Below are 10,000 nucleotides of genomic sequence, written 5' to 3'. Positions count from 1 at the left end.
GCTAAATCAATTTCCCAAAAATTCGGCTATCATCTTGAAAGATGTTGAAAGTTTGCAAGATTTTCAGACAAGTAAGTCATACAACTAGGGATATAATTCTTCTTGGAATCCACGACAATTGAAGTGATTGAGGATTGAAAAACTCGGTGATTTCCATACATCTGATAATTTGCAAAATGGTTGATAGTAATACTACTATTACTGCTACTGCCTGTAATAATACTATCTTCACAAATGTTATCGTGGCAGAGACTGACGGTATCATAGTCGGTACGCATTTTCATTGAAAATATGTTAAAGAAATAATTAATTGTAATATCTTTGGCTAATTATTTATTTTAAGTTTATTGGAATTTTTTTTATCATATGTTTTTGAAATAATAACATTATTGTTCTCCTTTCTTTCTTGTTAAGGAAAGTAAAGAATTTTGTGAAAATCCGATTAGTAAAATATTTGGAAGTGATGCGATAATTCCGTAAAGAATTTAGTTTTCACAACTAACTTAATGGATAATAATAAATTACTTTTATGCCACTATATCATGTGGAGACCCATAGTAGGTAGTAAGTTGGCAAGGACACCAGCCACCCCTTGAGATACTAGCACAAGAGAGTTATTGGGTACTTTGACTGGCCAGACAGTAGTACATTAGATCCATCTCTCTAGTTATGACTCATTTTCCCTTTGAGTACACCTACACCGAATAGTCTGGCATATTCTCCACTTATTCTCCCATCAACCCATACAACTGACAACACTGATATTACCAAACAGTTCTTTGCTCAAGGGGTTAATTTCTCTCTTTAGCTATGGTAAGTAGCTCTTTTAGAGAAGAACACACCGAAATGAAACCAATGTTCTCTATTCCTGGGTAGTGTTATAGCATTTCTACTAAGGTCTTCCACTGCCTTGGGTTAGAGTTTTCTTGCTTAAGGGTACACTCGGGCACACTATTCTATTTTATTATTATTATTATTATTATTATTATTATTATTATTATTATTATTATTATTATTATTATTATTATTAATTGCTAACCTTCAGCCCTAGCTGGAAAACCATGATGCTATGAGCCCAGTGGCTCCAACAGGGAGAAAATTCCAGTGAGGAAAGGAAACAGAGAAAAATAAATTATACAAAGAACTTTAACAACATTAAAATAAATATTCCCTATATTAACTATGAAAACACAAAAAAAAAAAAATAAGAGGAAGAAATCTAAGATAGAATAGTGCACCCGAGTGTACCCTCATGCAAGAGAACTCTAATCCAAGACAGAGGAAGATTATGGTACAGAGGCTATGGCATTACCCAAGACTAGAGAATAATGATTTGATTTTAGAGTGTCCTTTTTGTAGAATAGCTTACCATAGCTAAAGAGTCTCCTATACCCTTACTAAGAGGAAAGTAGCCACTGAACAATTACAGTGCAGTAGATAACCCCTTGAGAGAAGAATTGTTTGATAATCTCCGTGTTGTCAGGTGTATGAGGCCAGAGAAGAATATATAAAGATTGTTTGGTTTACATGTAGGCAAAAGAAAAAGGAACCGTAACCATAGAAACGGATCCAATGTAATACTGTTTATCTAGATTTTTTTATAGGTTATATAAGAAACATTTATTTTCATGTTGTGTTTTTTTATCAAAATATTTTATTTTAATAATTTATTACTTCAATTTTAGTTTATTTAATTTCATGCTCCATTTACTCAGTGGGCTTTTTTCTTTCTTGGGGCCTTGGGCTTATAGCATTCTGCTTTTCCAAGTAGGGATATGGATTAGCAATTGATAATAATAATAATAATAATAATAATAATAATAATAATAATAATAATAATAATAATAATAATAATAATAATAAGTGCAGCAGTAGATTCGAAGTCAGTAACTAATTATAATTTATACTCCATGAAATAAAGATTAATGGATTAAAATGTTTGTTCAAGTTCTATACCTTAATTTTTCCCAGAACTCCTTACACTTCAAAAGGAATGTTTTAGTTTCTAATGAATATGAAACCAAAAATATATTTTTTTTTTTCCTTTTGGTGATAATAATAGTTTACAGGCATAGAAAAGACGAACTTTAAGAAAACACTAACATTTTGCAGGAACGTTCAGATTGTGTGAAATCACAAGAAACATAAAACATAAGAACAACTTGCCCTCACTATTCGGTCCAAATTAAAATATAAAAAAATTTGTAAGAAAATGGCAATAATAAGAAATTTCTACGAATTTACTGACGGACCTATTTCGAATAAATAAGCCTTACCAATTAACGTATTAATCAAAATAAAAAGCAAAACGTTGTTGACAAGTAAATGAGAAAAATCGAGTACTATTCTCAAAGATTAATACCTACAACTGATCACAAAGACATACGCAAATACAAGTTCGGAGACGCTTCGTATGAATGAGATTTTGACATCCACTCGATCAGAGTAGAATACTTTAGACTGGGGGATGATATCTTGAAATATTTATCAGACAGATTGTGCAACTGGGTGGTTAAGATAATGCCGGAAGGGATAAGAAGTGTCTTACTCTTTAAGGTTACTGAAATATACACTATTTTTTGGTTACGTAGTCATGGCCATCTATCTCCCTCAAACACACTCCAAAAAACATTAGGAGGAGTCTCTCTATAGTATGAAAAATCCCTTACGAATAAATCCAAAATAGGGTTTGTGTAATTTTTATTATCTTCAATCGCATGAAAGTACACTGCCTTGAAAAACTATTTGTATCTCATTTCCGGCCTCCTTACTTCTCTTCTCTCTCTCTCTCTCTCTCTCTCTCTCCTCTCTCTCTCTCTCTCTCTCTCTCCTTTTGGGTGGTAGAATATTGCGAACATAACACCGTGCGGATGAGCAAGAAGTTTCCTAATTTTCTGATCCATTATCTGTTTATTGCTATGAGAGGAACATGTTGGAAGTAGGAAAAAAATGAAAATCAGAGCCTTACGAACTGGTGAATTCGGTTATTTAAAAGAGAAAACAAAAACTCCTAAATATCTTGTTCAAGGATTACTACCCTGAACTTAAAACTATTATCCTGAGAGAGCTTTGAAAGTTTTCAGACTTTGATAATGGTAAATCATAAAAGCGAGGATAAATTCAATCTGAAATTCATGATAGTATGAGTGACAAATAAGGTATATATATAGAGTGATTTCATTGGTCTTATTATTAATAGGATAATAATAATAATAATAATAATAATAATAATAATAATAATAATAATAATAATAATAATAATAATAATAATAATAATAATAATAAGGAAAAAATATGAAATGTATTAAGATCAGGAGCAATTTTAAACAGATCAGTTATATTCAAACTCTCTAAAAGATGTACATTAACCTGTTCAGCATAAAAAAGTATTTGCAAAGAGTTTGAACTTATGGAGTTCCATAGATTAGGAAGAAAACTTAACATTCTTGCCAAAACTGGAATAGAATGCTGTAAGAATTAATTACAGATCTAGTATTTGTAAAGTCTAGGAAAATCTAAATGTGAAAGATGGTAAATATATCTAGTATTTGTAAATTCTAGGAACATTTCAGTGTGAAAGGGTAAGAATTAGGAAAAAAAACTTATGCATCTTACACACGGACCTAACTAAATGAAGAGCCATAAATTGATATCCAGACCAGAGATAAGGAATCTAACAGACTGTACCAACCAAAGTCGACGCCCTTATGGACAGCCACTTCAAGACCTCCATCAACGCCTCCACCCCTGACGACGAGGATGCCTATTCAACGTCAACCGAAGCTGACATGAATGCCGTAGGACATACACGCCTACCCCGTGACTTGCCGAAGCGGCGACAAAGCCGCCCACCACCCACCAATCGCTCGCGCCCCAACGAACGACTTCTACAGCCACTTATTGCCTCCCATCCGCTGCAGTCTTGCTAACTACCACTTCAGATTCGGGGCAACCGCGAAGAAATTTGCCAAAGATTGTCAGTGGCCAAAAAACGTGTAAGTAGGCCATCGCTTGTGGCGGTGGCCTCCCATGTTTCTAATTTTTTCTTTTTACAGGATGCAGGAACGGGCGTGCGATTTTCGGTAGACACGGGTGCTTATCGTTCTCTTTTGCCAAGGAAACTCTTCAAGGCACGACGTAGTCTGTCTACATCTGCCGACGTCCTCTTGGTAGCTGCCAACGGATCTGCGATACACACTTACTGTTACGAGAACCTCACATTTTCGTTCGGAGACAGTAAATTCAATTGGAAGTTTCTCATTGCTGACGTCACAATGCCAATCCTCGGTGCGGATTTCCTCTCTCATTTCTACCTTCTGGTCGATGTCGCCCACCGACGTTTGGTCAACGCAGACTCGTACTTGTCGACACCTCTTTAACCCGCCCACTCTAACCTCGCTCTCCACATCAGCGAACCCACGGATGCCTACGCCCACCTCCTCACGTCGTACCCGGAAGTTTTCCGTCCAGAACTTCGCCAAACGCCCACGGTTCCTGCCAAGCACGGTATTTATCACCATATCAAGACGACGGGACCCCCAGTCTTCGCAAAATTCAGACGTCTGGCACCGGAACGATTGGCAGCCACCAAACAGACGTTCGCCAAAATGGAGAAAATAGGCCTTTGCCAAAAGGCCTCCTGCCCATGGTCGTCACCTTTACACATCGTTCTGAAGAAAGACGGCTCCCTCCGTCCGTGCGTGGATTACTGGCGCCTAAACATGCAAACAGAACCGGATCACTACCCCCTCCCAAACATTGCCGATGTGACCTCCTACCTGCACAAAGCAAAGGTTTTCTCTATGCTCGACCTCCTGAAGGGGTATTATCAGGTGCCTATGAACACAGAAGACATCCCCAAGACTGCCATCACCACTCCGTTTGGCACATACACCTTCAATTACTCCTGTTTTGGCCTTCTTAATGCTGGGGCAACGTTTCAACGTCTCATGGATAGCATCTTAGGGGACCTCCCTTTCTGTGTATGTTATGTGGACAACATACTTGTGTTCTCCTCCTCAAAGGAGGAACACCTCCGTCACCTGCGTATCGTGCTCGACCGCCTACAACAAAACGGCCTTGTAGTCCGGTACGACAAGTGTACCTTTGGCGCCAACGAAGTGTCGTTCTTAGGGTACCGTATCACTCCTGAAGGAGTCCATCACCTCCCTGAGAAGGTAACAGCCCTTCAGAATTTCCCCGCGCCCTTGACCGTCAAAGTTCTGCAGGAGTTCTTGGGCATGATCAACTATTATCACCGTTTTCTGCCAGCCATTGCCGCCACTCTTGCTCCCTTTTACGCCTCGCTCAAGTGTAAGCCAAAGGACCTGAAGTAGGGTCCCCTTCAAGAAGCAGCCTTCTGCAATGCAAAGAAGGCCCTATCAACTGCTGCGGCTCTCACTTTTCCTCTCCCACATGCCCCTCTCCTTCTCTGCACCGATTCCAGCGACGTCGCTATTGGTGCAGTACTCGAGCAGGTGGTCAAAGGCTCGCCCCTCCCATTTGCCTTCTTCAGCAGAAAACTGTCCAAGTCAGAATCGGGTTATTCTACCTTCGATCGAGAATTGCTGGCGTTGCACTTGGCTGTCCGTCACTTTCGCAATTTCTTAGAAGGTAGGCCCTTCGTCATTCGCACAGACCACATGCCTCTGGTACACGCCTTCACTCGACAGTCTAACGCCTGGTCTGCCCGTCAACGCCGACATCTCTTCGCCGTGGCTGAATACAATTGCACCCTCCAATACGTCCCTGGGAAAATGAATCCCGTTGCCGATGCCCTGTCAAGAAACACGTTGGCTGCCATTCAACTGGGATTGGATTACAATGCCCCGGCTAAAGCCCAACGACAGGATCCAGAGTATCACGCATGTAGGACATCCTGCACGTCCCTCCGTTGGGAAGATTTTCCCCTTGAAAACTTCAACACCACCCTCCTCTGTGACGTCAGTACTGGTAGACCGCGACCTTGGATTCCTGCTCCCATGCGCCGTCAGGTGTTTGATTTCTTTCACGGCCTTTCACATCCCTCGTGCCGTTCTACTGCACAGCTGCTGAAGGCAAAGTTCATTTGGCACGGCATTTTTAAGGATGGTAAGGATTGGGTCCACGCCTGTACTTCTTGCCAAACTTCCAAAGTACATTTACACACAGATTCAGGAGTGGGCACCTTTCCTCAACCTCAGCGTTGTTTCAAACACATTCACGTCGACGTTGTAGGCCCCCTACCCACATCACAAGGACATTGTTACCTGTTTACCGTCATCGACCTCTCCACTCGTTGGCCGGAAGCCATTCCCATGGAAACTGCAACGTCCGCCTCATGTACATCTGCCTTACTCTCTGGATGGATTTCAAGATTCGGTATCCCTGAGCATATTACTTCTGCCAGGGGAACCACTTTCACCTCTCAATTGTGGACGTCATTAGCGAATCTCCTGGGCATCAACCCACATCAGACAACGGCCTACAACCCCGCTGCCAATGGAATGGTTGAACGTTTTCATCGCACCCTCAAAGCAGCTTTGATATCCCGCTGCAAGTATTGCAACTGTTTTACTCAGCTTCCCTGGGTCCTCCTGGGACTAAGGACCACTCTTAAAGACGACCTCGATGTCTCGGCAGCTGAAATGGTGTATGGCAACCCGTTGGTCGTCCCTGCCGAATTTTTTCCTTCTACAACCTCCTCCGACGATCTCCAGCGCATACGTCACGTCCTGGGAAAATTTACCCCGTGCCGCCAGACTTACAAGACCCCCACGAAGCATCAAATACCAACAGACTTGCACTCTGCAATGCACGTCTTCCTGCGCAACGACACTAGCAAGCCACCACTAACGCCCCCTTACACGGGCCCTTTCCTTGTGATCCGACGCAGCCCAAAAGCATTCCTACTAAACATTCGTGCAAAGAAGACTGGGTCTCCATTGATCGTCTAAAACCTGCTTATCTTCTGCCAGACGACCCGCCTGCAGTTCACCTCTCCAGATCAGGGCGCCCTATTTAACATATACAGTATGTCATTTTTAGGGGGGGGGGGGAGCCATTTACCAACCGTGTGTCACACAATTGTACATGATTCCTTTTGCATATATTATGCTTGTATCTTCGCTCTTCCCTCGCACTAAACGAACATGAAAATTCATGTCTGCTGTTTTCTCTGTAACATTGTCTGTCTTGTTAACTTGTTATGTCCTGTTGCCTTGGGGTTTTGTATATAAAGGAGTGTGTTCTATAGCAATATAACTCAGTTGATTGCATCCTGCCTTTGAGTTCACAACCCTCTCTCGGCTCGTCATAAGACCACAAGTAATTGTCCAATGAATTAACATATTCGATATATTAAAGAATCAAAGAAATAAAACCTTTCCTCTGGATATATTGGCCACCCAAAATCTTAGAAATCTTTCCAGACATGAGTGTTTTTTTTTTTTTAGATCTATTTCTTGAAAAATCACCAGTCTCATAAATAGCACAGTCGAAGTCTGCACTGAAATCAAGGGCAAACATAGAAATTCCTGATCACAATTACGGGATTTCTTTACTGCATTAGAAATTATAAAAAGGCTTCACGTGCTCCATGGCCTTTGTGAAAGCCAAACTGCAAACTAAGACGCATATGAGTACCTCCAGCATGTCTATTTGAACATTTTGCCGAATGACATTAGAAAACGTTAGATAATATGGGAATTTTGAAAATTGCTTGTTAATCAGGACTCCTACATGTACATTTACCCAAATGAGTAATTTTATCAAAGAAATGATAATAATATTAACAACAACAACAACAACAACAACAACAACACTAATAATAATAATAATAATAATAATGATAATAATAATAATAATAATAATAATAATAATAATAATAATAATAATAATAATAATAATAATAATAATAATAATAATACGGATAAAAAGAAAAGAAAAATTAAATATATTAAGACCGGAAACTAATTTAAACAAACTAGTTATATTCAAACTATGAAAGAGGTCCTATATTAACCTGTTCAACGAAATGTATTTGAAAAGAGCTTGATCTCTTGGAGTTTCGTAGTTTAGGAAGATAATTTAACAATCTGGCCTAAACTGGAATAGGATGCGGTTAGAATTAACTACATATTTAGTTTTGATACCGACTAGAAATTTATGAATACAAAGAGCGGTAAGAATTAGGGAAAAGAAAATTATGCATCTTACACATGGGCCTAACTAAACGATGATCCCATAGGTGTATATCCAGATCCAAGATCAGAAATCTAATAGACCACAAGTAACTGCCAACAAATTATATGGAAAAAATGAAAGAACTAAAACATATCCTCTGGATATATTGGTCACCAGAAGTCTTAAAACTCTTTCAATATATGAATATTTGTTCTAATTTATAACTTCAAAATTCACAAGGCCTCCTCAATAACATGGTTAAAGTCAGCACTAAAATCAAAGACATTCATATGACATTCCTGATCATAATTAACGGATTTCTGTACAGCATTATAAATTATAAGAAAGCATCACATGCCTCATGGCCTTTGTGAAAGCCAAACTGCAAACTAAGACACGTGACTACCTCCAGCATATCTATTTTAACATTTTGCCAAAACACATTAAAAAGCTTTAGATAATGTGGGAATTTTGAAATTTTTTTGTTAATCAGGACTACTAAATGTACATTTACCTTAATGAGTAATTTTATCGAACAAGCGCAAAACAAACATCTTGCCAACTTGCAAAGGTAAAAGAAAAATAAAAAAAGAGGACAATTTAGGAACTAAGAAATCCGCTGTCTTAGTATAGAACAAAGGAGAATATCTTCATAAGCATCAAGGACTGGTAAAATAGTTTTTACTTTTCAGGGATCGGAAATTTAATCTAGTTAATTTAGCTTCAGTTTAAACAGTGAAGAGAAAGGTGGAGTCTCTCATTGCTTCTATTTACGCCAAAAAGACATAAAAAAGGAAGCCCGTTAAGTCTACACCAAAAAGGTCCTATTACAGGGTAGCCCACCATTTATGTTCTTTGGTTGTACCTGAAAGGGTACATTTTATTGTTAAACTATTGATTTTCAGCTAAAGAATAAACTCCCTAAGTAACTGCTCTTCGATGAGTATAGTTATTCCAAGAAAAATCCAGTCTATTACTTTTCCAATATGATCAGCATCCGGTTTCTCCAAATAGGCACTTCTACAATCAGCATTCATCTAGGGTTAATCCTTGCTTCGGAGTTTTAGCACACACGAAGAAATAGGCCCATCAATTATATTAACCAGATTTCCATTCAAAAGAATATGAAGTTCAACCCCAAAATAATATTTTTACCAATTAAATTGCTAAAAAATAATTTAAATGCCATTCCAATCTGCTTGAGATAGTGCATATTTTATATTTTACAATAATATATATAGCAACTTGGGAACTTCCTGCTTAGTCCATAATTACTAACAAAGCCAAGGCATTGTCAGAAGTCCCAAATGGAGCATCAACCGTGCTCCTTATAACATCACGGAATCAGCGCGTATCAAGTGCAAGCAATTACTGAACTTTTGAGTTGCATCATTTATGCTTTGCTCACAACGTGATTTAGAAGCAAAGTCGAAACCTATTACATCCTTGACAATCAGCAAAAGAAATTTAATTTAACCATTCGAAATGGTGATCTTCTAAACCATTTAGCACAAACAGAGTCCTTTCTATAATTCTCTACTATCTTAGCCAGAGGGATTTGAAGGAAATTAATGATAGAACCCTCCAAGTCTACATATCGATATGTGGAAGTGTTAAAATCTGTTTTGCTAGCCCCTAGACTTTTATGACATGATAATCATGACATCTACATTCATTGTAGTACATGATAACCATGATACTCAGTTCCAGTGTACACAAGAATTCTCCTTCTTTTAAGTAAGGCATTTCGTTTTATAATTATTGATTTCCGAAAACTTAGATTAAGAAGCTAGGAAAAGACCTCTTTTTGAAAAACTGAAGAAAATACACATATAGT

The sequence above is a fragment of the Palaemon carinicauda genome, chromosome 4, assembly GCF_036898095.1.
Source record: "Palaemon carinicauda isolate YSFRI2023 chromosome 4, ASM3689809v2, whole genome shotgun sequence".
NCBI lineage: Eukaryota > Metazoa > Arthropoda > Malacostraca > Decapoda > Palaemonidae > Palaemon > Palaemon carinicauda.
The sequence above is the reverse complement of the archived record's forward strand: the minus strand, read 5'-3'. Positions refer to the sequence as shown.